This window comes from Myotis davidii, unplaced genomic scaffold (assembly GCF_000327345.1).
Source record: "Myotis davidii unplaced genomic scaffold, ASM32734v1 scaffold401, whole genome shotgun sequence".
Classification (NCBI taxonomy): domain Eukaryota; kingdom Metazoa; phylum Chordata; class Mammalia; order Chiroptera; family Vespertilionidae; genus Myotis; species Myotis davidii.
The window spans coordinates 1,611,096-1,619,063 of NW_006291020.1; the positions used below are offsets into that span (position 1 = coordinate 1,611,096).

General features: G+C 53.6%; 1 pseudogene; it reads left to right on the plus strand.

The window, feature by feature from the left end:
- Positions 1 to 4,540: 4,540 nt before the first annotated feature.
- On the plus strand, positions 4,541 to 5,342 carry LOC102763105 (annotated as a pseudogene).
- Positions 5,343 to 7,968: the final 2,626 nt, after the last annotated feature.

Here is a 7,968-nt window from a genome sequence, read left to right on the forward strand (position 1 = left end):
GCCACACTCTGAGAGCCTCCCACCTGCCTGCCCTCTCTCCTGCCCAGGGCACTAAGAGGCTCCATTTGCTTTTTCCCTAGAGGAAGATCTGGTACCAACCAGCACATCCTCTCGGCTTCAGAAAGGAAAGTCCCTTTGGAGAAGTTTCTGTCTGCCTAATCGGTAACAAGTGGACCCCTCTGAGCGGCGTGGTCTTACGGCCTTGGCCTCGGGGCGGATGCACATGAGAATGTCGGGTGTTTTATGACTCTTCTGGCTGGACCACTTGAGTCTGCCAGAGATTTGAGAAACGCCGAGTCTTTACCTTCCTCCAGCAGCCTCAGCTGAGGGCTCCAGGTCATGCACGGTCGCCGTGGCCAAACCCACCGTGGCCGGCGCGGATGATAGTGCCCGAGGTGTCCTAGCCCATCTCCTGGGACAGGTCAGCCTCCAGGTGACTGTCGGGCTGTGCATGCCCACCTGCCAGGACATCCCGCTTGTGGGAAGCTGAGCAGGGGCCTGGCTCCTTCCACCTGCGGCCCAGCCCTGCTTCTCACCTGGAGGGCACAGGAGGCCTGGGGCGCACAGCCCTCCAGGGGCGCACACAGCTCTCCTCCTGCCCTAATGCTCACCCTTCCAACGGACACAGTCCCTTCTCCAGCCTCCTGTGAGGTGGTCTCTAACCTTTCCCGTCATGCTCAGTTCCTCTCCTTTGCAGTTTTCCATTTAGTTTTTTAAAAATATATTTTTATTGGTATCAGAGAGGCAGGGAGAGAGGAGAGAGAGAAAGAAACATCAGTGATGGGAGAGAACCATTGATCAGTTGCGTCCTTGCCGGGAGCCGGTCCATCCTTGCTGCTTGACACAGTTGCTGCAGGGAAGAAACATCTGCACAGCATATGTTTCAAGGGACCTGGCATATATGGCATACTGTTCTTAATATGTTTGCTCCCCTTCTTGGCGCTATGTGTTTTAACCAAGGTCACCTCTCCGAGAGGTTGTTTCCCCAGGTGGGGATTTTTCCCTGGAGCTAGGGATTAAGAATAGAAATTGATAGGATTGGAATCAACTGGTATAAATACAGATGTAACAAGACAATAAAAGAACCTGGCTACAGAACTTGGCTGGAGATCCTGGCTAGAGAACCCAACTATGCTGATGAACTGAATGCTGCCTCCATGTCATTCCTTCTTTGCCGACTCGGTCCACACCTTTGGGAACCCCCGGACCTGCTGGGGTCAGACCCCAACACCTCCTGAAAGCCCCACACCGTGGATCGAGCCTGCAACCTGGGCAAGTGCCCTGACGGGGAATCGAACTGAGACCTCCTGGTTCATAGGTCAACACTCAACCACTGGGCCACCCCGGCGGCTCCCATTTACTGACGTCCTTTTTAAAGTGAGGACCTGGCCCCAAGGCGGCAGAGTCCAGGAAGCGTGTTCAGGGTGCCCTGGCTGCGTCACCGTCATCATCTCTACCCTCCCAGCACTGCCTCGTGGTTTCCTGGAGCCCAGGCCTCCTTGTGGCTGGAGCCTGGCAAATGTTTCCGAAAAGGCTCTTGCTCTTGGGGAGAAACAGAAAGGCCCCTCCCACTTCATCCAGCTCAAGGACAGGGACACACAAGACACTGTTAGGGTGGGGCCCCTGGACCCGAGGCTGCAAACACTGCCCTGGGGCGGGGTGGGGAGGGGCTACACTGTGGGGCTGCTGCCAGGGGCTGGTCTCCTCCTCCAACCCCCTCAGCCGCCATCACCAGCCTCAGCATTGATCTCCGTGGCCTAGGTGCCGCCCTTCGCAAGGCTGGAACATGGAGGCAGGGCCGTGCCTTTCCCAGGGCTGCGGAGCTGTGGGGGGCACAGGACACTCAGATCCACAGCTGATGACACACGGCAGCACAGAACCTGCCCAGCCTGTAACGTGGGCCAGCTTTTCCTCTTCCTGAGGGACTTGACCTCTCCCCGTCATTCTAGAAACACCGCATGGTAAGGAACTAGTCCGTAGGAAGCAAACCCAAGGGGAGGAATGAAAAAAGACTGTTTTGCATTTATTTTACTCTGAGGAGGAGCTGGGAGGCAGGAAAATGCAAAAGAAATTGGGTAAACTGGATTACAACCGTAAAGGGAGTCTTGGGCGCTCTCAGGAGCAAATACTTCAGGCGGACTGGCTGGTGCAGTGTCTGCCTTTGCGGTACCTGCATCCCAGCTCGCTCACAGCATAGCTTTTGTGTTAATAAAGGAAACCCCCACCTTTCATACCCACCATCTACGTGGCATCGCACCCACAACCCCCAGGAGGGCTGTGCCCCTTGCCCAAATGTATGGATGGCAGGCGGCCCCTGTCTGATCTCATGGCATAACACCCCGCCAGGGCACATGCCTGGGTTGTAGGGTCGATCCCCAGGGTGGGGAGCGCAGGAGGCAGCCGATCCATGATTCTCTCTCATCATTGATGTTTCTATTGCTCTCTCCCTCTCCCTTCCTCTCTCTGAAATTAATAAAAATATATTTAAAAAATTAAATGGTGAATTTAACACTAAATAAATTAATAAATAAATAAAAAAGGAAGGGAGGAAGGAAGACCCCATGACAATTTTATCCTTAGAGCTGGGGCTTGGCCGTGAGCAAGAGAACCCCACAATAAAGTGGCTTCGACAGTGTGGGTTACATCCCTCTCACTCAGTCCCGGAAGGTGGTCCCGGAGGAGGATGCTGGCTTTGTTCACTGGGTCCTCGGGGGCCAGGCCCCTTCCAGCTCACCCTCCACCATCCCTCCTACGGGCCCTGCTCTCCTGGCCCCCTTGGTGCATGGGCCCTCGTCATCACAGCCAGGCCTGATGGCCAGAGGGGACAAAGGCAGAAGTGCAGCCCATTATGGAAACACCCACCAGGAGCGTCTGCTGGGCTCCCTGGTCAGAACGTGGCCTCGGGACAGCACTTGGCGGCAGGGGAAGCTGGGAGCACAGTCTTTACTTGGGCAGCGTGTACCCGTAAAAGTTAGAGGGTCTATTCAGTCTCTGCCACAACAATGCAGGGGGATTGACACTTACAGATTTGCCTTTTGAGTTAGTGTCATCCAGGCCCCTTTCAAATTACAGAGCCTACAGGGGTTGCCATTGTCTGACATTTGTCCAAGGAGAGATCAACCTCTTTCCTTGTGGAGACATTGAGGAGCCATTGGAAGAGTAATTCATTAGACACACCAGGCCTGGGGCCAGAGGAGGCTCTGGGAGAAGCAGGGGCAGAGCTGGGCAGGGTCTCAGAGGGCGCAGGAAACAGACGCAGGTGCTCTAGGCCCCGTCTGCGGCTCTGCCCCACGGGCTGGGCTGGGCTGCTCACATTCCCGCAGCCACCGAGGGTTCAGTACCAGCAGCCGCCCCGGGGCTGAGGGACCTGGACAGCTGCTGCCTAATCTTAGTAGCACAAGGCACTTAGCACCCGGGCAGCTGGCCTGCGGGGTGGTGGCACGGGGTGTGAGGTACCCACCCAGCCGGCAGCTGCCTGGTCAGTTGCAGCATGTTAACTGACAATGGGATTTATTTATTTATTTATTTATGTTTAAATATGTATTTTTATTGATTTCAGAGAGGAAGGGAGAAAGGGAAAAAGGGAGAGAGAGAGAGAGAGAGAAACATCAATAATGAGAGAGAATCGTTGACTGGGTGCCTCCTGCACGACCCACACTGGGGATCAAGCCCACAGTCCTGACCGGGAATTGAATTATATGACCTCCTGGGTCATAGGTCAATGCTGAACCACTGAGCCATGCCAGCCAGGCTATTTATTTATTTTTTAAATGCATTTTTATTTTGTTTTATTTTTTTGTTAATCCTCACCTGAGGACATTTTTCCATTGATTTTTAGAGAGAGTGGAAGGGGAGAGGGAGAGACAGAGAGAAGCATCGATGTGAGAGAGACACATGGACTGGTTGCCTCCCACACATGCCCCCACCAGGGCCAGCAACTGAGCCTGCAACTGAGGTACGTGCCCTTGACCGGAATCGAACCTACGGCCCTTCAGTCCATGGGCCAGCACTCTATTTACTAAGCCAGCTCCCATTCAGTTGTAAATTAAGCTCCTGGAGAACAGGGACCTTGTCTGACCTGCACTCCACAGTTCCCAGCACAGGGCCTGGACTCAGTGGTTTGAAGAATTGCCGACTGAATAAATGACTAAAGGAAGGGTTTCCAGTTCTAACCAGGGCCCTCGTGGACTCAGGAATAGATGACGTGACTCAAAGGGCGCTCTGTTTTACAAAAGGAGAAGATGGTATAAACTGGTCCATCCGTGACAAAGACACTGAGGCCCAGATATAATAATAGATCGTCTGGAAGAGGGACCCACCGATACCATACAGCGAACAAAAACGTCACCTGTAGAAATTGTGACAAATGGGACCATTTGTCAAAAAATTGCCCCTTTCCACAAGAAGCCCGCGCTGCTCCCTCTGCTCCGAGAGGACACCTCCAGGACTCCTGTCCAGCCCGCTTTGCTTAGGCTGTTCTTTGCCCATGACTTCTGCGCACAGATGTCATGGAAGACCTGCCTGGGGAACACGGTGTGACATGCCAGGCCGCTGGGCCGGTGCTTGCCCAGAAACCTGACGGCAGCATCGCCAACCACTCCACCTGGAACACCCACAAAGCCGAGACCCCTCTGGACCATCAGCCCTAGCGACCCGCTACAGCTGTGGTCAAGAAGGCCATTATGCACAGGAACGCACAGGAAGGCGAACGTTTCGCCAGACCTTTCCCACATCTCCATTCATCTGCTACTATGATGACAAATAGGAAATTCGGGAGCAAGAATACAAATTAACGAAAAGTAAGAGAACTCCAGAAAATGGGGATTTTCCAAGGCAGTTCAAGAGGCCGCATTTGAAAGCAGCGAATCAGGTGTCCCACCGTGATGCGAGGAAGAGCCAGGCCTCAAGGAGAAACACGAGGTGGCCTCAAGAAAGAAAGAACCCCAAAAGAAGCAACGAGCTGGGACAAGAGAGAGCGTGAAAGCACAGGACGCCGACAGGGGTGGTGATGGGATGAGGACTTTCCCAGAGGCCCCAGAACCCACTCTCCCCTCGGCACCTTCAAAGCCAGAGCCTCACAGTCCTTTCACCACTCACAGGGCAGGAGCCGGAGAAGAAAGCTGCCCGGAGAGGCCGGCGCGGCGTGAGGAAAGGGCACTGCGTGGGGCGGGGGACGAGGATGACTTCCTGCTTACTAAGCAGAGGGAACCCAGTCTAGGCTGCGACCGCTGCGAGCTGGCTCCCCAGCACTGGTCTGCACTTCACATCCACAACATCCGCCAGTCTTACCAATCACAGTGAGTTTTGTTTTGTTGTTTTGTTTAATCTCAGCCACACCTGGAGCTGCTGAATGAAGACCTAGGTCAGTGGTCGGCGAACTCATTAGTCCACAGAGCCAAATACCAATAGTACAACGATTGAAATTTCCTTTGAGAGCCAAATTTTTTAAACTTAAACTATATAGGTAGGTACATTGTTATTAACTTAATTAGGTTACTCCTAAGGCTTAGGAAGAGCCACACCCAAGGGGCCAAAGAGCCGCATGTGGCTCGCGAGCCGCAGTTTGCCGACCATGGACCTAGGAGATCTGTGCTCTGTGTCCAGCAGGTTACTAGGAGGGAAAACAAAGATAAACTCAGACTCCCCCCTGTTCCAGTGCGTTATTTTCACTCAGAATCCTACAGGTAGGAAGGATTGATCTTTTCAAGAGAATTTTTAAAAAATACTTTGAAAAAGTTAAAGCTCATCAAATGGACTAGTAATTCATCTGCAGTGTGCCTATGTAAATTAAATCCTTGCCGGGAGAGAAATTATTATGAAAAGAGTCATTGGTCTTTTCGGTCATCACTCTCTCTAACATCGGAAAGGACGGTAGTTACAAATCTGAGCGTTGCTTGCTTCTGAGGCTGGGGTCAGAGTCTTCCTCTGGCCAGACCATCAGGGCCGCACAGCGAAGGCTCCTCATCGAAGCCCCGAAGAAGCAGGGAAGCGGCTGCTGTGAAATACGAGTGAGGAATCCGTCCAGGATCAGCGCCCAGGACAGATGTCCCGAGACAAGTGGGAAGGAGTCATTGGGAATGTTGATGTCATCACAGTGAAATTGTTTCCACCGTTTTTACCCTCACACTTCAAGAACACTGTCACTCGGCTATGTAGAGATGAAAATTGCCCAACTTAAAAAAATTGTTTTGTTTTTATGGTGTTTTTCTTAACTGTATAGCTATACAGAAATGTTTGTACTTGAGTGCCTTTTGTATTTATCAAAGCCTAATGTTAGAATTGGAAAAATAAAATGTCTGAAATAGAAAAAATAAAAAGAATAGATGACTCGCACCAGCAAACATCATTCACCAGAGAGGTGAGAGGAGGGTGCTTACCAACGGGACCCTCCAGGCCGAGGACTTTCGGGCGCCTAAGCGCAGTGACAGGTGAGTTCAGCTGCTTATCACCTACCTGCCCCCGGCGTGGTCTGTGGGCTGCGAGTCCTGCCCGAACTGCCCACTCAGGCCATGGTGCCTTTATAGACTAAATGTGTGTGTCCCCCCAAACTCATTCACTGAAGTCCTACCCCCAAGGTGATGCTGTTAGGAGGTGGGACCTTCGGAGGAAATTAGGTGCAGATGAGGTTGTGAGGGTGGGCCGTGGTGGGATGGTGCCCTTCTTAGGGGACACCTGAGCCTCTGTCTCTGCACACCGAATGCAGCAGGGTTGTCTGCAGCCAGCGGGAGGGCCTCGCCAATCCCCACCGTGCTGGCGCCTGGTCTTGAACTTGCAGACTCCAGGACTGAGAAATAAGTGTCCGTTATGTAAGCCGCCAGCTGGTGGTATTGTCACCACAGCTCGAGCTGATTAAGACAGTGGGCCAGGGTGGCCCTGCCCCCCACAGGGAGGCTCCCTCTGTGGGCTGGCCCTCCAGCCTTGATCAGTGAGGACGCAAACCCAGATACTCCAACAGAGACCTCAGGATAAAGTGACTCAGGCCCTGGCTGGTGTGGCTCAGTGGAGAGAGCGTCGGCCTCCGGACCAAAGGGTCCTGAGTTCGATTCCGATCAAGGGCAGGCTTGGTTGCAGGCTCCTCCCCAGCCTGGGCCCTGGTCAGGGCTCCTGCAAGAGGCAGCCAATCGATGTGTTTCCCTCACATCGATGTTTCTCTCTGTCTTTCCCTCTCTCTTCCATTCTCCCTAAAAATCAATGGGAAAGTATCCTCAGTGAGGAGGATTAATAACGAAAACAAAGAAGGTAAAGTGACTCTAAAAGAGCAGCTCGCTTTCCTTCAGGGCAGCCGGGGTGAGCGGAGCCGAGGCGTCCCGCTGTGGGAGCTGTCTGCGTCCAGGCTGTCCGGTCCTTTGACCCTTGTGCATCCCCCGGGGGCCGTCCCTGGCGTGACTGAGGCTGGTCCACGGTGCATCTCCAGCCCTTCTCACGGCGAGGAGGAGGTCCAGGGCAAGTAGCTTTGCTTTGAAGATGATGCCAAATTTATACATCTTGCTTCCATTTATACCCCGTTACTCAGTCACCCCAGCAGCGCGGCGGCTGGGACCGTAGGCACCACAGCAGCTGGCACCATGGGAAGCGCAGGCTCTGTCATAGGAAGAAGGTCCTGAGATGAACCCTGGAAGGCAGAGGCGGCCTCTGCCAGACCTGGGGGCAGCTGCCCTTCCTCCACTTGCACGTGGGCCCGGCCCTAGCCTTGGGTGCCGGTGAGGCATCTGTGTCTTTATCTTTTTTTATTATTATTTGAGAGAGAGAGAAAGAGAGGGAAACATCCATCTGTTGCCTCCAGCACACATCCCGACAGGGGCAGGGATTGAACCTGCGACAAAGGTACATGCACTTCACAGGGACTCGACCTGTGGCCCTTGGGTCCGAGGGCTGACACTCTAACCACTAAGCCAAACCGGCCAGGGCTGAACCCGCCACCTTTTGCTGCCAGGATGGCGCTCCAAGCAACTGAGCCGCACTGGCCAG